Here is a 27,769-nt window from a genome sequence, read left to right as displayed (position 1 = left end):
ACATTTATTCTAACATGACATTTTAGTTAAATCTGACAGTAGTTGTCACATTTTATTTGCAATTTGGTATAAAAACAAATCAATTGCGTTTATTGCATTTATAAGATGGTATTTTCTTTTATTTGTATAGTCTTATAAATTGTACAGATTAATTTTTTTTATATAGAATAATATAATATTATTTAATATTATATTATTAGCGCCATCTATTGGCAACTAGATTAAATGTTATAAATGTCACCGACGAAATGTAATCAGAGACGTGCGTTTTTTTCTGTCACATACAATTTAATGCGTTAGAGAGGAATCGAAAAATTTTGACGCACTGAAAAATGCTCATGAAAAGAACCATATATAAAAAATATTCTGACAACTCTCAGATTTAACTAAAATATCATGTAATGATTTGCGACAAATTCTTAAAATCCTATATGACGTCAAAATAAATGACGCACGAAAAAAGAGGTTTGGGATCTACTATAGCTTTTTGGTTATAAAGTCTTTAACCCGGGAGTAGTCGCGCTCACTTCTGTAACGTAAATAGTTGCGTGTTAGATTCTATCTCAGAATACAAATTTAAATACGAATTTACAACAAATTTTTATTTTATAGTATTTTTATTTACTTGTTATGTTAGAAAGTTAGAAACATTATTTCTAACAATTATTAAAGCTAATTGGCTCTCCACAAAAAAAGAGGAAGAAAAAAATCCTACGCCTTACTATACCCTTCCTCAAGGCACTTACGAAATTTTTTCAAAATTGCAAAATTTTTCATAAAGTTATCGAGAAAAAGGATAAAATGTGATATTCTATCTAACGGCGCGACTACTCGCGGGTTAAATCGTTTTCATTGTTTTTTAAGCACACAGGCGTTATTTGTATCATGAATTATGATGTTTCCCAATTAACGTTTGTTACTTTATTAAAAAAATCTTTATTTCAGAAGCCACATCAACGCGTCATCAATATTAGTTCGGAAGATAGTATCACACCCTTTTTCGAAAGTTCTGCGACTTTGGCAACAGTCTTTTGGCTGTATTTGACACTTAACTAAAATGAAGGCTCAATATTGTAACAATATAGTCATAGACGCTCTAAATGGAAGTACAGTGGAACCCCGATAAGTCGGCCCTCGATAACCCGGAAGTCCGGCTAACCCGGACCGATTTTCATCAGATACACATTTTGATTTTCAATATTTTGTATTTTGACAACGACCCGATTTGGGCCTCGAAACGTTAATAAAATTATTTTTCAATTTAATTGTGGCTTATTTCCCATCAAAATAGTTAATTATCAGACAAACCTTTCAACAATAAAAATGTATGTAATATAATATTTGAGAGATGTGTATGTGTGTAATTTGAACTATACGATAGTCGATACTAAAAATGACTCATAGCACACGCCGCAGAAACAACAGGCACCTGTCTGTAGTACCTATTCGTTTTTATTTCAAACTGTCTTAGCATTGTTTAGGAAAGACTATTTAAAAAATTCTTTTATAAACAATGGTCTTTAGTTTTCACTGTTCTTAAATAGCATTACATCGTTGTGACTGTATTGTGTGTCTTGGATTGTTCGCTTCCGTTTGCTTACGTTTGTGTTTGGTGTTTTTTTTTTCAGTAATTTTGATGTGTAGGTACTGTGCATATTTATAAATATATTTCATGTTATTTCAATTCTAACGGAGTTTATCTGTAAGTATACCGTATTTTATTAATTTTTACCATATTCTCCGGCTATCTCGGATTTTCGATAACCCGGATCGGCCGCGGTCCCGATTAATCCGAGTTATCGAGGTTCCACTGTAATAGAAAACAATTTTATTATTTTATAAATATTTATAAAAATAAACCGAGCACTACTTACCTATATAAGTTTTACTATAAACGTATATATCAAATAACTTAACCATGCTGTTAAAAAAATAGTTTAGTCATAACAAATGAACGACAGATTGAAGCAAGTTCGAAAATATTGTCGCCAATGAATATACAGGGTGTTTCATTAAGAATTGTCCATATCGTAACTGTAGAAACCTTAGCACAAAATAGGAAGATTTAACCTATACACTTAAATAAAATTTTCTTCCTTACCGATATCCAGAGTGTTTTATTACACATATTCTAAAATGATTTTAACTCATTGTTTTAACACGTTCCAATATTTTTTGTTGAAACTTGACAAACAGTTTATACATGTTAGGATACTTTAACTAGGATTCGCTGTTGCCAGAGGCGTGCTATAGGGATATATATGCCTACTTCCTTTTCCCCCTCACAATCTACGCCACTGTCGTAATAATCATTTCAGCATATTTTTTTGGTTATTTGTTACTTTTTACGTAAATATCATCCTTTTGTCTCCTTGTCATAGAGTAAGTATTTTTCAAGTTATTTGCGTTTAAAGGTAATGGATTCAATAAGATTATGTACATTTTAAACGCATAATCTGATTTATGTTTAAAATACATAATCTTATTAAATCCATTACCTTTAAACGCAAATAACTTGAAAACTACTCACTCTATCGCATTGAGACAAAAGGATGATATTCATGTAAAAAGGAACATAAATAATCAATAAAACATGCTACAGTGATTATTACGACAGTGGCGTAGATTGTGGGGGGAAAAGGGGGCAAAAAGGAAGTATATATCCCTATAGCACGCATCTGACAACAGCGGAAAACTATCTTTTAACGCTAGTTACAGTATCCTAACATATGTAAACTGTTTGTCAAGTTTAAACAAAAATTATTGGAAGGTGTTAAAACACTCTGTATCTCGGTAAGGAAGAATATTTTTATTTAAGTGTTTAATACCCGCTTTACGCCAACAATAAATTGATGAAGAAATTGACCAACTTCTTCAAGGTCAAATTTGACGTGTACAAAACACAATTTTATATCCAACTTTGCCGTGAATAAAAAGACAATGAAGAAATTTGACGAAATAATTCGTTAAATTCCTTCATTTTCTTTTGATTCACGGTAAAATCACAGAACACTTTAGGTGATCTGTGGGTCACAATGAATGTCAAATTGTGTTTTGTGCCACAAACTATACATTTTGTACACGTCAAATTTGGTCTTGAATAAATTCATCAATTTCTTGATCAATTTATTGTTGGTGTAAAGCGGGTATTAGGTTTTCTAAAACATTTTCAAAACTTCCTATTTTGTGCTAAGGTTTCTCCAGTTGGACAATTCTTAATGACACCCTGTATACATACCTGAAAAGATTGTTATTTGTACTGTAGTCAGGATTTCTGTACCTAAATTTATTACGAATTTCATTTTGTTGGGATTGAGAGTAAATGTGCGCGAATTCATCAAAAATTGTTAGCCGTACGCGCAAATGCGTTATTGGCCATGAGCCGATGGGTAGAGGGGATTTGACAGCTTTCTCCAGCGCTGTTAGTGGCAGTTTTGTGCATTTATCTGATAAATTTAAATGGCGCGCCATGGGTAGAGGATTGGGGATTTGACGGTTTTCGCCACAGCTGTTAGTGCAACGTTGCCACATTTAGTAGATTTCTACTTTTTTGGTAGATTTTTGATATTTTTTAAAAAATTCTAGTAGGCAATATTTTTTAGTAGATTTTTGGTATATTTCAACATTTTCTTATGACTAAAATAAAATTTGCTTTTTAATAGTATTTACCCCATTTCTAAATTAATTTTTAGACATTTTGTTACAATTTCCCAATGTCATTACCGAAAATAAGATTCAGGGGTGGGATTCTGTGTACAATCGCTAACACCCAGGTTTGTTCCAACACGACCGAGAACCGTCAGGAAACGGTAACGATCCTGCGCAGTAAAGAAAATCCGTTCCAACAAAAATATGATCGTCATCGGATCGTCCTTCCCACTGTTCCAACAAGAATTGTGATCTTTCGGTGACGGTTTCGTGATGATCATTTCAGTAATCGGGCAAATGCATAATGTGCTGGTTGGACTGACTTGAGCACTAGGATTTAATTCTTTAAATTTTTTGAGCCTTTGATCGACTAAAAGCACACAAGCTGTCACCAACAAAAATGACAAATATATGATTACCGTCATGGGACGATAACTGGGCGATACAATTACGAACATGCGCACAACAAACGGTACAAGCAGTTTCGTGACGGTTTTTGGGCCGTCCAAAAGTTCATGTTGGAACAAACCCGCGCTTTCTATCAATGTCAATATATTTGAATTTTTAGTTTTAATTCAAATATTTTCTTGTTTTAAAATTGTCACTTCAGCATCAACTAGCAAAACTAGAAAATAATTCAATTAAAACTAAAAATTCAAATATTTTCACGACAATTGACATCGATAGAAAGCGAAGTGTAGATATCTACAGTGCACGGAATCTAGCCCCAGGACGTAGATGATGAATATTAAACAGAAATGAAACTGGATTCTGGTGTAACAAACTTGCAGATTTCAAGTAGCAGTGCAATCAGTACCTATTTCAGGTGTTATTGAAGAGTTCTGGTATTCGGTGGTCGGTGAGCCTGTTAGAAGCTAACGATGGAAAACTAAAATATCTAAGGCCCGGTCTTTTCACCTCCGAATAAAAGTTATTCGGAGGTTATTTGACAGATTTACATGTAATCTGCCGGATAAACTTCCTAATAAATATTTATTCGGAGGTGAAAAGACCGGGCCTAATTATAATATATGTAACTAACAAATGTTGTGTTTGCGTGTTTCTAATGTAAAATGCGAAATAATTGTTTGAAGAATGTGATCCAGATATGCAGATGTTAAAATCAGTGGATGACAAAATATTATATACAGTATGTCCCTGTAAGTTGTATCCATATGGAAAACTTTTTTATTATTAGTTTTACGAAAAAAAGTTATTCTTCATAAAAAGCTCTGCATGGTCCAAAACCTAAGATTTAACTATCAAATATCAAATTTTTTTGAATATTATACGAGGTATGTCAAAAAGTTTGAATTTCACTCAAGAGTAAAGTAGCTTTATTTCTCACAATATTGAAATTTGCTATTATGAAAAGTTGTTTGTAATTAAAAAATATGTTCTAGTATGCAATTACATCCTTCTAATTGAAAAATTATTTTTTTGAAAAATTATGGATAACTAACATTATTTTCAGTTATTTCAATTCAGATAACTCTTTTATTATTAATTTTACGAAAAAAAGTTATTCTTAATGAAAAGTTCTGCATGGTCTAAACCCTAAAATACAACCATTATATGTCAAATTTTATCAATTTTATACGAGGTATGTCAAAAAATATGAATTTCGCTCAAGAGTAAAATACGTTTATTTTTCACAATACCGAAAATTGTTATTATGAAAAGTTATTTAGAATTAAAAACTATGTTTCAGTATGTAATTACATCCTTCTAATTGAAATATTCTGAACTATAAAGGTACTTCACTTTTGATCTAAATTTATCTTTTTTGACATACCTCGTATAAAATTGATAAAATTTGATATAAGATGGTTGTATTTTAGGTTTTACACTATTCAGAACTTTTTATTAAGAATCACTTTTTTTCGTAAAATTAATAATAAAAGAGTTATCAGAATTGAGTAACTGAAAATAACGTAATTTTTCAAAAAAATTGTTTTTTTCAATTAGAAGGATGTAAATTCATATTAGAATATAGTTTTTAATTCCAAACAACTTTTCATAATAGCAATTTTCAATATTGTGAAAAATAAAGCTACTTTACTCTTGAGTGAAATTCAAATTTTTTGACATACCTCGTATAACATTCATAAAATGTTATATCTGATGGTTGAATTTTAGGTTTTGGACCATGCAGAGCTTTTTATGAAGAATAACTTTTTTTCGTAAAATTAATAATAAAAAAGTTTTCCATATGGATACAACTTACAGGGACATACTGTATAAATATTAAATATGAAACTGATAAAAATTAATTATGGTTGGTCATTTTGTTCCCCAGTTAAAATATAAAAAAGTTTGGTTTTTGTTTACAAAAAGTCATATTAATTTCTAGTTAAACTCCCTCTGTGGCTCAGTAGTAAGAGCGCCTACTTTTGGATCGAAAGGTCCGAATGGTCGTGAGTTTGAATTTCACCAGGGTAGAGAATTTTTCGTTTATTATAAATTAATAAATGAAAATAGTTTCTATCCTTGGGGGATCGGTACCCACCGGAGGGACCGCAGACGTTCGGATACAATTAGCGTCTCTGCAAAGACAATGACATCGACTTTCCAAAGTAACAAGACACTTACTCAACAAACACACTACACATAAAGTCTACTTTACACTACATGATTTATCACGTGATTTATCATATGATTTTGCCCATGACGAGCCGCATGACAATGCTTATGATAAAACACAATGTTTATGGCAAAATCATATGACAAATCACACAGTGTAAACATGTAAATTTTACTCCATGACCAAATCATATGACAAATCACATGATAAATCATGTAATGTAAAGTCGACTTAACACTAGCTACCTAAAGGCCGCGTCTCACCATCAAATAATTTGATCAAACAGTTTGAGCAAACTTGACGTACTTGAGGAAGTACGTCAAAGTGACGTCACAATTGCAGTTTTTTTGAAATTCTAAAAATCTGTGCTCTCACTATCAGTCTAGTTTGATCAAATTTTTTGTATTGAGTTGTCTAACTTGTTTGTACTTTATTTAAAATTAAAATTTTTCATTATTATCCACAATGAACACTCAGGATGTGACGTCACTAACTGTCACTTTCAGTTTGCTCAAATCAGTTTGATCAAATTATTTGATGGTGGGACGCGGCCTTAATTGGTAAAATCCACTGTACCATCACCATGCCAATGCCCATTAGTTGTCGAGGCATTAGCTAAATAAAAAAAATTTCTAGTTAGTCAGCTGTTATTTTTATTATAAAAAGTCATAAATTATATACAAATATATTAATAAAGTTTTATAGTATATTTTAGTTTTTGATAAGTTATAAATGTGGCAACGCTGTGTTAGTGACAGTTGGCAGTTTTGTTTTGTGCATTTGATAAACTTCACAAACTGAAATGGCGGGTAATATGGATTTTTCAAAAAAGAAAACAAGATATTGCAGCTGTTGTATTGATTCATGTAAAAATATTGAATATAACAGTACTGCATGCAGTTATTATATTCGGAAACATTGCGTACATGTCCTGTATCAACTAAATCCTTTCCTTTTTTGGTGTTGCTGATTGAAATTGGATATCTGGGAAATAAGACTGAATCCAGTATAATGTTTAATATCCATTTTGATAGAATTCAAACAAATTACAATTCATACAAATTGCAAATTTTAATAATCAAAGCAGTAAGCACACAAAAATAAACAGAGGTAACCTTTAAAATGTTAAATAATTCATATAAATAAACTTATTCTTTTTCTCAATGGTCTCTTGCGTAAGCAGTCATCCAGTCTCACGAACTTATATATTAAATATTAAAATTATAATGAATAAAATAAAAAAACATAATTAATTTTACTATTAATTCTGTGTATTCGTTTAGTAATCAGGTAACAATAATATTTCAGTTCATAATTTGTGTCTTTCTAGATAAGTATCTATTTTTCTCGTTTTGTATATTTCACATACATAAATTTTATCAGAAAAGTATAAGTTTCAAACCGCGAGATAGCGCTACCGTCGAAACTCACAGCCAATAGGTACGTTCGCTCTGATTGGACATTCCAATGATATGTCAAAAATTATTTAATATGGCGGTTGTGGTTAAAGCATGTGTTGTCATTTTTATTTATGGTTATGGTTGTTAAGTTGTGAGAACAGAGACGAAAGTGAGTTTATTTATAGTTGTACTGACTTTTTAAATAGGTAGTTTTTTTCTTTTTGTTAAATTAATTAAGAAAGCCTTAAAGTTTAAAGGAACAATAAAAATAAATGCAATATAAATTACATAAAAAAAAAAGAATATGTGTGTACCTACTTTGTACGCACGTAAGAAGTTATGGTAAGGGAGCCCAAGCGGGGATTTTTGCAATTATTAAACAAATTGCAAACACGACTCTACTTAATCGGCAGAGATTTTTTTTATTTAGCTAATGCCTCGACAACTAATGGGCATTGGCATGGTGATGGTACAGTGGATTTTACCAATTAGGTAGCTAGTGTTATGTGTAGTGTGTGTGTTGAGTAAGTGTCTTGTTACTTTGCAAAGTCGATGTCATTGTCTTTGCAGAGACGCTAATTGTATCCGAACGTCTGCGGTCCCTCCGGTGGGTACCGATCCCACAAGGATAGAAACTATTTTCATTTATTAATTTATAATAAACGAAAAATTCTCTACCCTGGTGAGATTCGAACTCACGACCATTCGGTCCTTTCGATCCAAAGGTAGGCGCTCTTACCACTGAGCCACAGAGGGAGTTTAACTAGAAATTAATATGACTGTTTGTAAACAAAAACCAAACTTTTTTATATTTTAACTGGGGAACAAAAATGACCAACTATTATTAATTTTTATCAGTTTTATATTTAATATTTGTATATAATATTTTGTCATCCACTGATTTTAACATCTGCATGTCTGGATCATATTCTTCAAACAATTATTTCGCATTTTACATTAGAAACACGCAAACACAACATTTGTTGTTTTGCAAAGTTACATATATTATAATTAGGCCCGGTGTTTTCACCTCCGAATAAATATTTATTAGGAAGTTTATCCGGAAGATTACATGTAAATCTGTCAAATAAACCTCCGAATAACTTTTATTCGGAGGTGAAAAGACCGGGCCTCAGATATTTTAGTTTTCCATCGTTAGTTTCTAACAGGCTCACCGAATGCCAGAACTCTTCAATAACACCTGAAATAGGTACTGATTGCACTGCTACTTGACATCTGCAAGTTTGTTACACCAGAATCCAGTTTCATTTCTGTTTAATATTCATCATCTACGTCCTGGGGCTAGATTCCGTGCACTGTAGATATCTACACTTCGCTTTCTATCGATGTCAATTGTCGTGAAAATATTTGAATTTTTACCTTTAATTGAATTATTTTCTAGTTTTGCTAGTTGATGCTGAAGTGACACTTAGTAAAACAAGAAAATATTTGAATTAAAACTAAAAATTCAAATATATTGACATTGGTAGAAAGCGGTCGGCGGTGTTAGCGATTGTACACAGAATCCCACCCCTGAATCTTATTTTCGGTAATGACACTGGGAAATTGTAACAAAATGTCTAAAAATTAATTTAGAAATGGGGTAAATACTATTAAAAAGCAAATTTTATTTTTGTCATAAGAAAATGTTGAAATATACCAAAAATCTACTAAAAAATATTGCCTACTAGAATTTTTTAAAAAATATCAAAAATCTATCAAAAAAGTAGAAATCTACTAAATGTGGCAACGCTGCACTAACAGCGCGGGAGAGATTAAGGGCCGGTACTTTATGTCTCCGTTAACAGCCGGTTAGTTAACCGAGGTTTAATCGGGACAGAAATATATGCAAAACATAGACATAAACGCAATTATACTTATTATTATATTCATAAATAATTATAATAATAATTATAATTGCTTTTATTACAACGCAAGAGGCCCTATGGGGTACTTTTCTGTCCCGATTAAACCCCGGTTAGCTAACCGAGGTTTAACCGGGACATAAAGTACCGGCCCTAAATGTCCAGCAAACGACGGCAATGTTGCCAGATTCCTTTTAGCGGGAATTTTAAAATTTTATAGCAGTTTGGTTTTAAATTTGACAGTTCTGTTTTCTCAAGTCAAAAATCTTAACCTTACTTTTACAAGTGATTAAGATTATTTTATTTACATGTAAATTGAAACAATAAATATTGTGCTTTGTCATAATTTAAAACTCATTATGTTGAAGTCTTTTCCAGTTGATAAAATTGCAATTCAAAAACTTTTAGGTAGGTACGTGTAACTTCCACATTATTATTTATTTTTTAAGTATTAAGGTTGATGTTGATATCAAAAATTTAGATTTCAAAGATAGTTTTATGTAGGTAGATACTAATAGAGTAATCTAAATACTAATAAACTAGATAATAGATTAGATACAAAGTAAGCTGTAAGTAGTATAACTGCCCATGTAATCACCTGTTATGTTGTTTTTTTTTTAGATTTGTACTGTATGGATGGCACAGGAAGAGAACAGAGAACAAGAGTACAAGAACATGAAACATCTTATTATGAATGTATATGTATGTGATCCTCAAAAAATTATTTTTCAAAACAAGATAGAGAATGAGCTTTAAAATCCCAAGGATCCTGCAAAATGTCTATTTGGTGTACTAGTCGAATAATAGTACCTATCTAAAAATAATGAAACTGTTTTAAAACACATTATGGGCATGAGGATGATATAGAGCACTTACATAAATACCAAAATCAGATAAATATCTCTTCAAAGTTTATTTTGAGACTTTCTTCAAAAATGTAAGTAAAATATTTGCATATTGACAGCGGAAAGGCAAAACTTCGTAACTGAAAATTTTTTATAACATGAGTTACTTCAGTTTTCGCTTTAGAATAAGTTTATTGGCAGCTATTAAACAGCGATTACAGCTGGGAAAGTTTCCGGAAGGCTTCCAAAAGGCTTTCCCAGCTCTAAAAGCTGTTTAATAGGTGCTGATACACTTATTCTAAAGCGAAAACCGAAGTAACTCATTTTATACAATTTTTTCAGTTATGAGGTCCTGCCTTTCCGCCGTCGATATACACAATATAATTTAAAACAAGAATGTTACCACTAAACCACTTTTAAATATTAAGGCAGGTTGACATTACTAGTGAATAACGAATGTGGCTCACGCTTACGTATTTTGCCCCTGCTATTGTTAGATATTTTATTATCTATTTTCAAACTCGAGCAGTACATTTGTATCTATGCATTGCATAAATACAAATGTACTGCTTGGGTTTGAAAATAGATAATAAAATATCTAACAATAGCACGGGCAAAATATGTAAGCGTGAGCCATTGCATAAATACAAATGTACTGCTTGGGTTTGAAAATAGATAATAAAATATCTAACAATAGCACGGGCAAAATACGTAAGCGTGAGCCACGTTCGTTATTCACTAGTAATGTCAACCCGCCTATACTCATGAATATTTACTACAGTTTACAATTTCAAACTAGTGTGTTTGATTCTCCTATACCTATATTTTACTTTTTTAGTAAACTTCAGACTGTCCAGGATAGCATAATAGCATAGGAGGCAAATTAAGAAGAATTAATTTACTTACAAGAAGAGATATCACAAACATTAAACTCTCTTATGGCATTGATTTGAAAGATGGGTATATGTACAATGATGATGCAACCAGTGTTTATTTTTGGGTTGAATGCTTACAGATTATTTATTTTTTCCAATATTATTTTACAAACAACAGGGCATACTAATGGATATTCATTCTGAATTTAACATTTATGATTTTTGTCTTATTTTCCTTAATACTGTGCCAAAAGGAAATGTTAATTAAGTTTGGCAAATCCTTTATCGCAATCGATGGAACTCATGGGCTCAATTCCTATGACTTTGAACTTATGACAGTATTAGTAAAAGATGAATTTGGGAATGGATTTTGTACTGCTTTCTTATTTTCAAATAGAAAAGATACCTACTTTAATTTACCAATTTTTTTAAATACATGTCTGTGTTGGTATTATATGTATAGTCAAATGTTTTCATATGACACCTTTTACAATGCCTCGTCAAATGTAATGGGTATTGCTCCTAATAGACTGTTAAGTGCCTGGCACATAGATAGAGCATGGTAAGTAAATCTTAATAAAATATCTGATTCTGAAAAAAATCCTATTATATATACAAGATGTATTAATGATGGTTTAGAGAGTATTAATAGCTTTTTGGGTAGACTTCTAAGTGATGCAGATACATACAATTTTAGTAAGTATTTCCAGTAGAACTACTGCAATAACATCCAACAATGGGCCTATTGTTATAGGAAGGGGTTGTGGAATTAATACCAATATGACCATTCAAAATTTTCATAAAATTTTGGATAAAAGGGTATCCATTAGTTGTTATCAGTTAAGTTTAAAACTTGGCACTCATGGAGAGCTACACTCTATACCATAATATATAATAGGTATATCTCATAATATTACATCTCATATTGTTCACTCCAGAAGTAATGAGTGAGCAATATGAGATATAACATAATATAGTATAAGTCTCTGTGCATGACCAGATTAACATGTTTGGTACCCATCTCGAACAAGCTCTACTTGGCTGGTACCACATACTTAAATCATTTATTTAGTTACACAGTACTACTCATATAACTTATGTGTCGTCAGTACCTTCCGTAAAACCTTCGTGATGCTACCCATACTTCATGGCCACTGAATGTGTTAAAGCTTGTTAATGTAGGAGAGTTATACTAAAATATATATCTTATATTATATTGCCTTAAATAGAAAAAATATCTTATTTAAATTGTATCCATGTAAGTTTTGATTTAATGAAATAAACCTTTTAATCAAAAAAGTGTTGTTTACTTGTGTACACCCAGCAATATCCTGATCATAGATAAATAATATAGTATTACTGGATCCTGATATGCAGACGCCAATAGGGCTTTTCATCGATTGTCATTTGTTTCGAGCTTCTGTCATGAGTCACATAATATTAATGTATCTACGTCATACGTCTTTGGTTTGTATCATTGGTATATACCAATAACGTATGACGTAGATATATTAATATTATGTGACACATGACAGAAGCTCGAAACAAATGACTGTGAATGAAATGCCCTATTGAATAGGGCTTTTTCATCGATTGTCATTTGTTTCGAGCTTTGGTCAAGCGTCACATAATATTAATATATCTACGTCATACGTCTTTAGTTTGTATCATTGGCAATATCAATAACATATGACATAGATATATTAATATTAGACAACACATGACAGAAGCTCGAAACAAATGACTGAGTGAAAAGCCCTATATCATGTAAATACAAGTCATAGAGATGTCTTTCTACGGTTAAAATTTCACAGTCTAAGGACATCATTTATGTAACTTCTTAAGCCGTCACAAAATGACTGCAATAAGAAAATAGAATTTATTAACTCGCCTCGCCCCCAGGCAAAGTAAAGGTGCTAGGCCACTAAGAATGTTTTTTCAATTTTTTTTATTTTGCGGCTTTAGCACTTAGCTATTTAGCTATTTTATTAATATTCTGAATAATTATGTAACCACTTAATACTAAAATAAAAAAGTGTCCATCTATACTATCCCAACACATTTTCACCTTTGAAATCGTAAATTTCCATTCCCATTAAAAAATAATTTGTACTGTATAAGTATATTTCTTTTGAGCTTCATTTTTTTTTTCAAAATACTGCAACATGACTTTTAAATTATGACACAGTACAATACTTGTTTCAATATTTACATGTAAATAAAATAATCCTAATTACTTGTAAAAGTAAGGTTATAAATTTAAGAATACAGAACTCTCTCTTAAAACCAAAGTGGCATTAGACTAATTTTAAAATTCCCGCTAAAAGGAAAAAGGTAAATCTGGCAACAGTGCCGTCGTTTGCTGGACATTTAGGGCCGGTACTTTATGTCTCCGTTAACAGCCGGTTAGTTAACCGGGGTTTAATCGGGACAGAAATATATGCATAAAATAGACATACACGCAATTATACTTATTATTATGTTCATAAATAATTATAATAATAATTACAATTGCTTTTATTACAACGCAAGAGGCCCTATGAGGTACTTTTCTGTCCCGATTAAACCCCGGTTAGCTAACCGAGGTTTAACCGGGACATAAAGTACCGGCCCTAAATCTCTCCCTAACAGCGCTGGCCAAAACCGTCAAATCCCCTCTGCTCTACCCATGGCGCGTCATTTAAATTTATCAGATAAATGCACAAAACTGCCACTAACAGCGCTGGCGAAAGCTGTCAAATCCCCTCTACCCATCGGCTCATGGCCAATAGGTGGCAGTGCAGTTGCATGAAAATGGCCGATGTAATTGGGATAACGTATTTTGATGTAATTAATATTTTTATTATTGTAATTAATTAATATAAATAAATCATTCATGAAATGAACACACCGGACAAACATTCAATCGACCTTGATACATAGGTTAACGGATGCTTTGTTTAAATTTTCATCCCAATTTCTCTAGTTCCAAATAAGCGGCAGCACCCTCGCTTGAGTTCGCGAATAGTAGGTCTGTTCCTTTGTTTTTTAGTGTTACACTTTTGAGTGTAAGTGTAAGAAATTCTATGGACATTTGAGTGTAAAATGACAGCGGATGTGACAGCGGCTCATGACAGCGGACAGTATTAAACGAAAATTATCGGTGTGCCAATCAAGCAAAGGAACAAGGAACTTCCGAATATGGCCTAACTGGGGGCACATAACATAACCTAATCCTAATATTTACATTTGTAAAGAATATCCTGTTTGTTTTTATTGTCGATTGTGCAGCGAAATTGTGATAGCAAATCAAATATAAAGTAGTTTATCGCCTACAGAACTGAATTAGTCCATAGCATAGCAGTTATCAGTTTTTCTTTCTTGGGAAGCTTATACATGTAACTTTTATTGTTGTAAATTGTGGGAGTAGGGCAGACAGGGAAAAGTCTTATTTTGTACTGTTCCCAAGGCTCCCCATGCAATACATTTAAATGAATTATCCAAACAAAGCCGGGGACAATGGATAAAAGCCACAAGAAGAACAGATATAAGGGAACTAAAATTAAAATATGAAAAGTAAACATTTTATAAGTGGTAAGTTTAATGTAATTCAATTAATAAGGATTTTAAATGTCTACAATAATAATAAAAATGTGATAATTCAAGCTTAATTATTAGGAAAGCCAGCCATGTTTCACTTCCATGAAGCAGAGAAGGGAGGTATATAATATACTGTCCCTTTTGTCTTCTCATTAATTTCTCTTTTGCTAATGAAACCTGTAGTGAGGGAGTGATATAATCGTGATGTTTTAGCAATTCTGTTGTTCATTTTTTTTGCATTTTTTGTCTATTATAGTTTATAAATATTCAAAATCATTCATATGTTCTACTAAATTTCCGTCTAGGTTTATATGGATTTCTCTCGGTGTCTTGGAAATAAGTAAGGTTTTAGTCTTTGCTAATTTTATTTTCATTCCTTTTTCTGCAAGTTCTCTCGTCTATAAATTTAGGTTGCTTTGTAAAGATTTCTCTGAACTTGGTATCAATGCAATGTCATCTGCAGATACACATTTACTCAGAGTTATACTTTTTAATCAATGGTAACCTAAATCTAATTTTCGGGACTCTACTGCATTTTTTTTATTGGTTCATTCATATATATAATATAATGAATAGCAGTGAGCTTAAAACTCCACCTTGCCTTACTCCTTGTGTATTAGCAAATTTGTTTGATTCACAGTTTAATGCTCGCACAATGTTCCAGTACATAAATTTTACTTGCATCAATTAGTTCTCCTCCAACATCGAACAGTTCAAGCCCTTTCCAAATGTGATGTCCGGGTACCTTGTCAAAGGCTTTTTCCATTGTCTTATAGTAAAGATATGATCTTGGACACTGTGCCCGGTCAGAAACCTTTTTGTGCATCGTCTAGTTGATGTTCCACTTTCTTTCTCAGTCTCATCTCCAGTGTTCATTCATAAATCTTAGCCAGTACACTTAGCATGAAAATACCTCGATAATTTGAACATTACTTTTTTAGCTCCCTTCTTTACCAGAAGAGCCATTACTGCTGTTGCCCAATCTTCTGGGATGCGTTTCTGTTTCCAAATTGTTATCAGTAATTTGTGTAAGTAGTGTAATGCAGATTCCCCCATATATTTCAACAATCGTGTTTTGATATTATCTATTCCTGCCACTTTACCATTTTTCATTTTTGCAATGGCTTCCGTTAATTCTTCCATTGTTATTTCATTACTCAACTCTTTGGAATATTTACTCCATCTATTAACTATATCTTGTGGTTGGGTAAGTGTTTCTCCATTTTATTTTTTTTTTATTTGCACGACAGTACTACCTGATTTACTTCTCATTTTTTCAGACCTTAATAGAACAATTTTTGGTTTGTCCTACTACTGTCTTGCTCCATCTTTTCTCCAAATCTCTCCCACTGTTCCAATTTAGCTTTTTTAACTTTTTCTTTCACAAGCTTCCTTGCTTATTAACTGTTATTTTCTAGATAAGCTCTCCATGGTACTTTCTTTTCTTTCACAGCTATTTTTATCTCTTCGCTCCACCAACTAGTCCTTTTTTTTTGACTACTTTTATTCAATAAAAATATTAAAATACTCTTGTGATAGTGAAGAGACAGTTTATGTTTCCTTTCAATCCAGAGGCGATACAGCTCCGTGAAGTTAGCCCGAAAAAGTCGGGAAAAAAAATGCGATTGATGCCATTCGTTTGTCCATTGATTGTCCACGTTTGTCCACCATTTTATTTCGTTAGTCCACCCATCAATTCTTTTTTATAAACAAAAATTTTTTTTCGGGCTAACTTCACAAATCCACAAATTTTCGAAAATTTAAAAAAACTCTTGCTATATTGTTTGTCCATGTTTGTCCACCACATAATTTTTTTGTCCACCCTCTGAAACAACCCCCTGTTAATTGTAATTATTTTTTTATTTCTTAATTCGGGCTAACTTCACGTTCTCTTAAATGGGCATTTAAACGTTAATTCAGGTGCAGAATCACAACTAAGCGTTTGTCCACCCCTTTGCAGCATTTGTCCAACCCCTTAAAGTGCGAAACAACCCCCCTGTTAATTGTACTTATTTTTTTATTTCTTAATTCGGGCTAACTTCACGTCCGTATAAACGTGTATTTTAAAGTTAAATCGGGTGAAGAATCACAACTACCCGTTTGTCCAGCCCCTTAAAGTGCGAAACAACCCACTCGTTAATTGTAATTATTTTTTTAATTCTTAATTCGGGCTAACTTCAAGTTCTCTTAAATAGGTATTTAAACGTTAATTCGGGTGCAGAATACAACTACCCGTTTGTCCACTCCTTCGCAGCGTTTGTCCAACCCCTTAAAGTGCGAAACAACCCCCTCGTCAATTGTAATTATTTTTTTATTTCTTTATTCGGGCTAACTTCACGTTCTCTTAAATGGGCATTTAAACGTTAATTCGGGTGCAGAATCACAACTAAGCGTTTGTCGACCCCTTTACAGCGTTTGTCCAACCCCTTAAAGTGCGAAACAACCCCCCTGTTAATTGTAATTATTTTTTTATTTCTTAATTCAGGCTAACTTCACGTCCGTTTAAACGTGTATTTTAAAGTTAATTCGGGTGAAGAATCACAACTACCCGTTTGTCCACCCCTTCGCAGCGTTTGTCCAGCCCCTTAAAGTGCGAAACAACCCCCCTGTTAATTGTAATTATTTTTTTATTTCTTAATTCGGGCTAGCTTCACGTTCCCTTAAATGGGCATTTAAACGTTAATTCGGGTGCAGAACCACAACTACCCGTTTGTCCACCCCTTCGCAGCGTTTGTCCAACCCCTTAAAGTGCGAAACAACCCCCCTGTTAGTTGTAATTATTTTTTTATTTCTTAATTCGGGCCAGCTTTTAAGTGCCCATTAAAGGGAACGTGAAGTTAGCCCGAATTAAGAAATAAAAAAATAATTACAATTAACAGGGGGGTTGTTTCGCACTTTAAGGAGTTGGACAAACGCTGCGAAGGGGTGGACAAACGGGTAGTTGTGATTCTGCACCAGAATTAACGTTTAAATGCCCATTTAAGAGAACGCGAAGCTAGCCCGGAATAAGAAATAAAAAAATAATTACAATTGACGAGGGGGTTTTTTCGCACTTTAAGGGGTTGGACAAACGCTGCGAAGGAGTGGACAAACGGGTAGTTGTGATTCTGCACCCGAATTAACGTTTAAATACATATTTAAGAGAACTTGAAGTTAGCCCGAATTAAGAATTAAAAAAAATAATTACAATTAACGAGGGGGTTGTTTCGCACTTTAACGGGCAGGACAAACGCTGCAAAGGGGTGGACAAACGGGTAGTTGTGATTCTGCACCCGAATTAACGTTTAAATGGCCATTTAAGAGAACGTGAAGTTAGCCCGAATTAAGAAATAAAAAAATAATTACAATTAACAGGGGGTTGTTTCAGAGGGTGGACAAAAAAAATTATGTGGTGGACAAACATGGACAAACGATGGACAAACAATATAGCAAGAGTTTTTTTAAATTTTCGAAAATTTGTGGATTTGTGAAGTTAGCCCGAAAAAAAATTTTTGTTTATAAAAAAGAATTGATGGGTGGACTAACGAAATAAAATGGTGGACAATCAATGGACAAACGAATGGCATCAATCGCATTTTTTTTCCCGACTTTTTCGGGCTAAGTTCACGGACCTAGGCGATACACAATCTCCAGACAGTTGTTTCTGCCTTACGGCGTCCCCAGTGGAGCTGCCTGCACACCTCTGAATCAAAACGAAATCAAAATGTCTATTTAAGTGGAATTTCAAAAATAGTTATCTACTATTAGGATGCTTCAGCGATATCTCTTAAAGAAAAGAGAAAAGTCCCAGATACAAAATTCACTATTAAAATAGTAAATAATTATTTAAATCTGAAACTTTTCTTATTGGAACCCCTTTCTGGTACATCCTTAATCTCTTTTTGACTTTTACAATTTCGGACTTTGAATTATCTTTCTGATCTTTTTTCTAGATTAATGAAAGCAGAATGTAACTGTATACTGCAGAGTCCTTTTCCCTTTCTTTATTCATCATCTCTTGTCTTATAAATTGTAAAAGTCAGAGATTAAGGATGTTACCAGAAAGAAGTTCCAATAAGAAAAGTATCAGATATAAATAATTATTTACTATTTTTATTTTAATAGTGAATTTTATATCTGGGACTTTTCTTTATTCTTGTGATACTTTCCACATTTTTATGATTTTTTTATGGTACACAATGTAGAATTTTTATTTATGTCTTTGTTTTAGGAACAACCACCAGATATTTAAAAGGTATAAAAAGAAGAAACTGCTGGAATTTCAAAACAAATGTGTTTGACTAGTAAAGATTTGGATAAATAACAGGAGTTACTTTGGGCTATAGCTACGTGCAGATTTATTTCCTTGTGGCTTCCTATGTTAATTCTTATTAATTATACACTTAAATATGTTTTTAGTCTCAGGAAGATTTTATATTTGATTATTTTTGAATAAACATTATTATTATTATTACCTTAATTTCCATTAAATAAATTTACTGTAATCAATAAAGTAATCGTTTAATTGTTAATAAATTATCAAGTATGATTCCCAAATATTTTATTTGTTTGACACCTTCTATGGGCTGATTGTGAGATTATAGTTAAGGTACCAAAGGTATTATAAGGATAATAACACTTGAGGTCAATGGTGTATATACCGAGGGCCTTTGGCCTGAGGGATATAAGTTGACTGAAAGCGATATTATCGTTAATACCTGTGGTGCCTTCAACATTTAATGTCCGACTAAATTATTCTTTATAGGCAAAAAATTGAAGGAATTTTGAATTAATTAGTTTTCAAATAAGTACATTTACCAGCAATAGTTGTAACGTAATTGTGGTAACCATAGTTTTACTTGGGTTGTTATTTGTCAACTTGACAGTATTTAACTAGTTATTTAAATTTAATACCCTAGGGCGTAATTTTTCAAAATAATGCCCTAGAGCCTAGGGCATTATGTCATACTTAACTGACTTCGAAATCATGTCATTATTTATCAAACTGACTTCAAAATCATGTCATTATTTGTCAAATAATATACCAGTCGGACATTAATATTATTACAGTAGAACCTCGATTATCTGTCAGGGCACCGGACCAAGGGTATGACGGATAATCGAAAAGACGGTTAACAGAACATTAAAAAAAATAAAAATTCATAGTACAACTCTCAAATTTCATTTGTATGGTTTGTTTGACAATATAAGAGGGATTTATGTTCATACAATCGAATCAATTTAAAATATTCTGAAATTTGTGTTTTACTGCTGCTTCATATTTTGCGACGGCTGAATTTCTTAATCGGCATAAGGCATAAGATCATGCAATCTACTTTATTGGCTTCTTCTTGTTGAGAATACCACTCGATGAATTATTGCATATGCGATGCAGCTTCTCTAGATTATTTACGCAAATCTTTGTCAGTTACAATAGGTTCATCAATATAGCTACAGTCAAGCTTCCTTGTGTCCAAGCATCAATATAGCTACTGTGTCAGCTTCCGAATAGGTTTGGTCCGCCTTTGTTGCCATTTCAATGAGTTCTTTATCTGTCAGCAATGGATAGCCGTTTGTGTCCTCATCACAAATCAAATTACCTTTTTTTTATTTTTTTGCATTTAAATGATTGCTAATGTATAACTCAATACAACTTCTGTATGTACCCTGACGGTTAACAGAGGTGACGGTTAATGGAGAGACGGATAATCGAGGTTCCACTGTACATGATTTCGAAGTCAGTTATATTATAATGCCCTAGCTAGGGTATTAAATTCAAATAACTAGTTAAATACTGTCGAGTTGACACAATTACGTTACAAGTGTTGCTGGTAAATGTACTTATTTAAAAACTAATTAATTCAAAATTCCTTAAATTTTTTTGCCTATAAAGAATAATTTAGTCAGACATTAAATGTTGAAGGCACCACAGGTATTAAAGATAATATCGCTTTCAGTGAATGTTTATCCCTTTAGACCCTTTTAACCCTTAAGATTGCTATCTAAAAAAAATACCAAGAAACTTTACAGAATCAACGATACTGATCTGACTGTAATTAACACATTCACAGACACACTTTAGATGTAGACACATCTTATGGAGTAAGTGGCTTCATATGCAGTTGTGTCTGTGAATGTGTTAAGAGGTAAAGATTGACGAGCTCCTGTATAGGATAATTGTCTTATATTTAATGTTCTTGAAATAATATACTTTTTAATATTTTAGTATTTTACTTTATGTCACATGTTACAGTTACATGTTCCTCAAGAGAGGGTTATGTTGCCGTTACCTGAAGTTGGCCATGGTGGTTGTCATAGTCTTAGAACATAAATAAGTTCTAAGGACATATGAGACATCTCCCCCTTTACATTTCTTAAAAAAAAAAACTAACAAAAACAACTATTCTGACTATACTCTAGGAATACATCTACAAAATATTATGTCTAACTTATAACTAATCTTTATACCTAGCTGGTTTAACAACAGCTCTACCAGACCTTGTTGTAACTGTCTCACTATTACCTAAATTCAAGTTACTATTACAATTTGAGTTACTAGCTACAATATTGGTTGAAACAGTTGGTTCGTTTGAACAAATCTCAGGTTTAAAGTTATTAATATTTAACTTTGTTTGTGAGGAGCTAGGTTCAGACCTAATGAATGGAAACATATTATCTTCTTTCTGAATGGGAGGACATTCATTTGGTGATTGTCTTAAAAATGAAGTATTTCGTCTCTTTACTCTGCCAAAGTTATCCCGAACCATATATGACCTAGGAGTATCACATTTCCCTACTATTTCCCCTGGTATCCAACGTTTTTCTTTTTCTAACCTGATTATTACACTATCACCTACCTTAAACTCTGGCCTACCTTTCGAATTTTGATCGTAATGAATCTTATCCCTGTTCCTTTTTTCGGTTAGTTTCTGTGATTCATTATTCAAGGATGGTTCCAAATGTTTACCTGAAAGGGGAAGGACACTACGCAACTGTTTCTTAAAAATCAATTCTGCAGGTGAAATATTGCACCCTGCTAAAGGAGTATTCCTATATTCTAGTAACGCCTTAAAAACGTCTGTATTTGCTTCTAGACTTTTTCTCAAAATATTTTTACATATACCTACTGCCCTTTCTGCAAGACCATTAGATTTTGGATATAGCGGACTTGATGTTTGAATTTTAAATTCCCAGTCTTTAGCAAAACTGTGACATTCGGCACTGTTAAATGGCATATTGTCAGCAATCAACATCATAGGTATACCAAAAGTTGAAAATATCTGTTTTAATTTATTAATCACATCACCAGAGGTTTTTGACTCTAACTTTTTTAGCTCAATCCAATTCGTGTAGTAATCCACTAGTACCAAATAATCTATACCACCAAAAGTTAAAATATCACATCCAACTTTATAAAAAGGTATGTTAGGCCTATCATGTGGAATTAAAGGTTCTTTTGTTGGTTTACGTGAAAATTTTAGACAAGTATTACATTTTGAAATATAATTTTCAATATCTGAGGTCATACCTAACCAGTAGAAAATTTTCCTGGCTCTTGACTTAGTTTTTTCCATTCCCAAGTGTGCAATATGTAATTTAGAGAGCATAAGGCTTTGTAAACTTTTGGGAACCACTAGTCTGTCATCATAAAATATTAAGTTATTTTTTTCATATAAATCATTTTGAATTTTAAAAAATGTTTTTAATTCAGAATTAAAATTTTGAGAATTTTGTGGCCAGCCATTGCTTAGAAAGTTTTTAACTGAAGACAAATTTGGGTCATTTTTAGTCGCAATCTGTAATTCTTTTAATCTCTCTTCAGATATGGGCAAATCTATCTCAAGAGAATGCACTGTTACCAACATTTCTGTATCAACTTTACTCTTGGTTTGTATGAATGACCTAGAGAGTAAGTCTGCTATATACATATATCTCCCAGGTAAATACTGTACCTCCAAATCATAGTTAAGCAGTTTTAATTTTAAACGTTGCAGTCTACCACTAACTTTATAAAAATCTTTTTTACAAATTGAGATCAATGGTAAATGATCAGTTTTTATTACAATTTTTCTACCATATACATAGTTATGAAACTTAGACAGTGAAAAACAAATTGACAGAAGCTCTTTATCTATTTGTGGATATCGACTTTCTGTTTCAGTTAAACTGCGTGAGCAAAAGGCAACTGGCTGTCCCTGTTGTAAAAGGCACCCACCAATTCCAAATTGACTCGCATCAGACTGTATTTCAATAGGCAAATTTGCATCAAAAATTTTTAAATTAGGAATTTTAGTAATTAAGCATTTTACATCATTCAAGGCTGTTTTATGTTCTGTAGTCCAAGACCAAGGTATATTAATTTTAGTTAGCTCTCTTAAAGGAGTTAACAACTGAGACAAATTTGGAATGTATTTAGTTAGGTAATTAATCATACCAATTATTCTTAATAACTCTTTTTTATTAGTCGGATCTTGTATTTTTAAGACGGCTTCAACATAGGAAGGATCTGGTTTTACCCCTTCTCTTGAAAATATTTGACCTACATATTTTACTTCCCTTACTTTATATTGAATTTTATTTTTGTTAAATTTTACTCCAAATTTCTTTGCTCTTTGCAACACTTTTGACAAAATTAAATCATGTGTTTCCTCATCAGATGCTGGAATAATAAGATCATCAAAATATATCCCAATATTTAAATCTCCAAAAATCTTTTCATTTATACGTTGAAATACTTGTGGACTAATATTTAAACCAAATGCTAACCTCTTAAAACAAAATTTTCCAAAAGGTGTGATAAAAGCAGTGTAATTCATACTTTCCTTGTCAAGAGGGACATGATAAAAACCCTCTTTCAAGTCTAATACTGTAAATATTGACTTACCTTGTAACTTCAATGACAACTCATCCACAGTGGGTATAGGAAATTGCTCGGTACATATGTTGTTATTTAAATGCATTGGATCTAAGCAAATTCTAAGACTTTTATTAGGCTTCTCAACAATTACAATGTTGTTAACCCACTCCGTTGGTTCATCCAACCTACAAATTATGTCTCTACGTTCTAAGTCTTCTAATGTATTTTTTAACAATGGTTTTACTGTATCTGGAACTCTACGACAAGAACTTATATATGGTTTATAATCATTTTTAAGCATTATTTTATATTGAAAAGGAACTTTGCCTGTCCCTTCAAAAACTTCAATATTATTTTTGACAAAATTTTCCTTGTCATCACACTGCGATTTTAGAGAATCAATTTTTTGTACTAAATTTAGTTTTACACAGGCGTTCAGACCCAAAATAGGCACCGACGCCTCCTCAACCAACAAGAATTTTATATTATAGAAAGCACTTTTTATTAAACATTTTATTATGATGCTCCCAACTGTTTTAACCTTATTATTGCCATATGACACAATCGTTACACTAGACTTGTCAATTTTATTTTTGTTTAGATTTAATTTATTAAATAAACTGAGAGGCATGCAGTTACAACTAGCCCCAGTATCTAATTTTAGCGATACTACCTGATTGTTAATCTGCGCTTGTACATACCAAGCCTTATTATTATTATTATCAACTGAATCTATTGTTAAATAATCAATGCAAAGTGAAACATCTTCATCTGAACTCTCGTTATCAACCTCATGTACATTTTTTCTTAAAGGATTATTATTTTTATAACCAAAACTTTTACTATGATACCTACTATTAGATTGACCTGCCTGATCTGATCCTACCTGTCTTTTATTAAATTTACAACCTACTGCATAATGATTAAGTTTTCCACAATTTTGACAGTTTTTACCATATGCTGGACAGTTCATTTTACCATGGGTTGTTCCACACTTGAAACATTTGTACACATCATCACCCTGTCTGTTACTACTGCGTCCCATTGATTTCTTGTTACTATATCTTACAAAATCCACTTCCATGTCATTTCTTATTTCTTTTACTTGAATTGAACTTATTTCAGCGGCTCTGCAATATTCTTCTGCCTTTTTTAAAGTTAGATTAGTTTCACGAAGGAATCTTTCTTGTAAGGACAAGTCTCTTATGCCACTTACAATCTTATCTCTTATTAAGGAATCCTCCAGGTCCCCAAAGTTGCAAGGAGATGCAAGGGTCTTTATATCGGTGATGTAATGGTCAAAACTCTCACCTTCTTGCTGCACTCTCGTGAAAAACTTGTATCTATCATAAGTCTCGTTCCTCATTAGCTTACAATGATTTTGAAAGGCCCCAACAACTTTAGTAAATATTTTTTGGTCTTCATTTGACAACTTAAATGTCTCGAACTTTTTCTGGGCTTCTTCACCAGCAAGGTTGAGTAATATTGCTACTTTGATTTCATCATCTTTTTCGCTCAAACCGGTCGCCTTCAAATAAATGTCCAAGCTTCTTAAAAAATTATCCAAATTCACGTGGACGTTCCGGTCGAACACCAGGTTTTTCGGCGGCTTGAAGTTTCCCTCCATATTAAGATTTTTATCTATCTGAATTTTTAATAACCTGACACCATGTCTTATATTTAATGTTCTTGAAATAATATACTTTTTAATATTTTAGTATTTTACTTTATGTCACATGTTACAGTTACATGTTCCTCAAGAGAGGGTTATGTTGCCGTTACCTGAAGTTGGCCATGGTGGTTGTCATAGTCTTAGAACATAAATAAGTTCTAAGGACATATGAGACAATAATGCTACTGTTTTATGTTAAAAAAAGGTAAATTAGAATCGGACCAGGTTTTTATCGTGAGTAGATCAGAAGGTATAGTAGCAATATTTGAGTTGCTCCAAGTAATACTGGTATCATCAGCAAAAAGAAAATTTTTTCCATCAATTTTTAAACTAGGGATGTCATTAATAAACGTAAGGAAAAGTAGACGACCTGATACTGAACCTTGTGGTTTGTAGAGGACCCCACATACAATATTTTGGAGTCTGTATTATTTGCTCTAACCAGTTGTTTCCAACTATCCAAGTAAGATTGAAACCAATTCAAAGAAATTCTTCGAATTCCATAGAAATTTAGTTATTTTTATCAAAATTTCATGATTTACACAATCAAAAGCTTTGGCATAGTCACAAAAAACAGTGGCAGTGTGAAGATTATTGCTCAGTGCTTGATAAACCTCATGTAGTACAGAAAACATGGCATCAGCAGTACATTTATTATTTAAAAAGCCGAACTTTTGTAATAAAATGTTGTTTTCAACAAGAAAGGACATAAGTCATGCTTTTATGAGTCTCTCAATAATTTTGGAGTACCGGTAGTAATGCAATAGGTATATACTTGCAGGAATTAGATTTTTCACCACCCTTATGAAGAGGAATAATGATAGCTGTCTTTAGGTACTCTGGAAATTTACCTTTCTCAAAAGAATCATTAATTGGCGAGATGAGGACACAAGGATCTACAGATCGAGCGAGTCTCGTAAATTGCACAGCTTCGAGCCACGCTTCACGCAACCATATTTGCGTACTTGTGTTTTGGGTTGTGTGGTCGTGCTCTGGTCGATTGGAGTTATAATTTACCAAATTTAAATATAGTCGTTTCTACTGATTCATAATATGTATACTATAATATAATATATTGAAGTTTTTAAATATTGCTAATATTATTAAAGTTTTTAACATTGTATTTTAATATACTTTGTTTTATTAATAATAATATTACCTAAGTATTGCACCTTGTTCAAAAAAAGTTCAAGATAAATACCGCGGTTTTTTCATATGAAAATGCAAAGAAAAAATATACAATTTGCAGAGTATGTAAATGCTTGTTTTTTGATAAAACAATACAAATTGTATGTAGGTAGGTAGAGTAGCAAAGCATTGAGTAGTTATAGCAAAAGTAGCTACGCCATCTGAGAGACAATAAGGATGAAATTAGTTTTATATTTTCTTTTCTCATGGAGCATGCATGATGGAGAGTTTTTTAAAATACGTAACAAAGCATGTTGTTTTGTTATCTATGTTGCAAATATGTTGTTTTTTTTTTCAAATTACAAAATATGTTGTTTTCAATACAAGTACCTAATTGTTGTTATTATTTAATGAGCATTTAGAATTTTGACTAACGCTCGATTTCATAATAAAGTTAAAGTGTGTGTTACCTTAAAAAAAGCAATTGTTACAGTTAAAGAAAACTTTAAATTTAAAGTCCACTTTAACTTTATTAATATAAAATCGAGCGTAAGAAATTTTATAAACTTTGGAAAATAGCATTTCAAAAAAAGTACTGTAAGTATGCTGTATTTTTAATTTTTTCTCAAAAAATAAAACAAAACTCATTTTAAAACATATATTAAATTATAAACACAACACTAAATAAATAATTTTTCTCAACGGTTAAAAAACACACTTAAAAGTTTTAGAAATTCACATCCCAGAATCAAGTTACTCAAATTTTCAAACACCTCACCTGACACAGTGTCTCAAGTACGATTGCACGAAGCTGTTGATGTTATATTTTTACTCACATTAACAAAGTATTCATTTAGATTTCCAGGGTCTGAAAGGAAAAATGTTTAAGCTGGGTGAATTTTATTTCGAAGATCGTTTATTATGGACTAAGTTTCTTTTGCAACACTTTTAGAGCTTCTCAGACAATTTTGATAGTACGATTTTTTAGCTGATTTTATAAGTTTTAAATAGGTTTTCCTATACTTGCTGATATATTCAGTGACAGAGCCATTGGAAAGTAAATTTCTTGATGTAGAGTAGTGAACGCATATTCATGGCTGATATGCGGATACCGGATACCTTTAGTAGTCCAGGGCCCAGGATTTGCGATGTTTTGGCTTAATGTAATTAAAGGAAATGCTTTGTTGAACATAAGGACATGAAAGCATATTAAAAAAATCACTGAAAAGTGATAATTTTAAAATTACAGGAAAGTGCCACTCGGAGGTTAAGCAAAATTAAATTAAAACTTGTAGCTACTTTAGTTTTTTCAATTTATAAATCTAGTTTAAATTAAA

At 32.2% G+C, this 27,769-nt stretch overlaps 2 long non-coding RNA genes across 3 annotated transcripts; both read left to right on the top strand.

Moving 5' to 3' along the window:
* Nucleotides 1-9,404: 9,404 nt before the first annotated feature.
* LOC126886895 (uncharacterized) lies at nt 9,405-11,636 on the top strand. Of its 2 annotated transcripts, none has more exons than XR_007698819.1 (3): nt 9,405-9,905; nt 10,119-10,434; nt 11,181-11,636. It is a non-coding gene; the product is annotated as an uncharacterized LOC126886895 (long non-coding RNA). The 2 variants fall into 2 exon arrangements; XR_007698820.1 differs by having other exon boundaries at nt 9,405-9,909.
* Nucleotides 11,637-14,230: 2,594 nt separating this feature from the next.
* LOC126886894 (uncharacterized) lies at nt 14,231-19,332 on the top strand. Its single transcript, XR_007698818.1, has 2 exons — nt 14,231-14,790; nt 19,007-19,332. It is a non-coding gene; the product is annotated as an uncharacterized LOC126886894 (long non-coding RNA).
* Nucleotides 19,333-27,769: the final 8,437 nt, after the last annotated feature.

The sequence above is a fragment of the Diabrotica virgifera genome, chromosome 6 (assembly GCF_917563875.1).
Source record: "Diabrotica virgifera virgifera chromosome 6, PGI_DIABVI_V3a".
Lineage (NCBI taxonomy): Eukaryota > Metazoa > Arthropoda > Insecta > Coleoptera > Chrysomelidae > Diabrotica > Diabrotica virgifera.
This window is presented reverse-complemented; position numbering and strand designations above follow the sequence as displayed.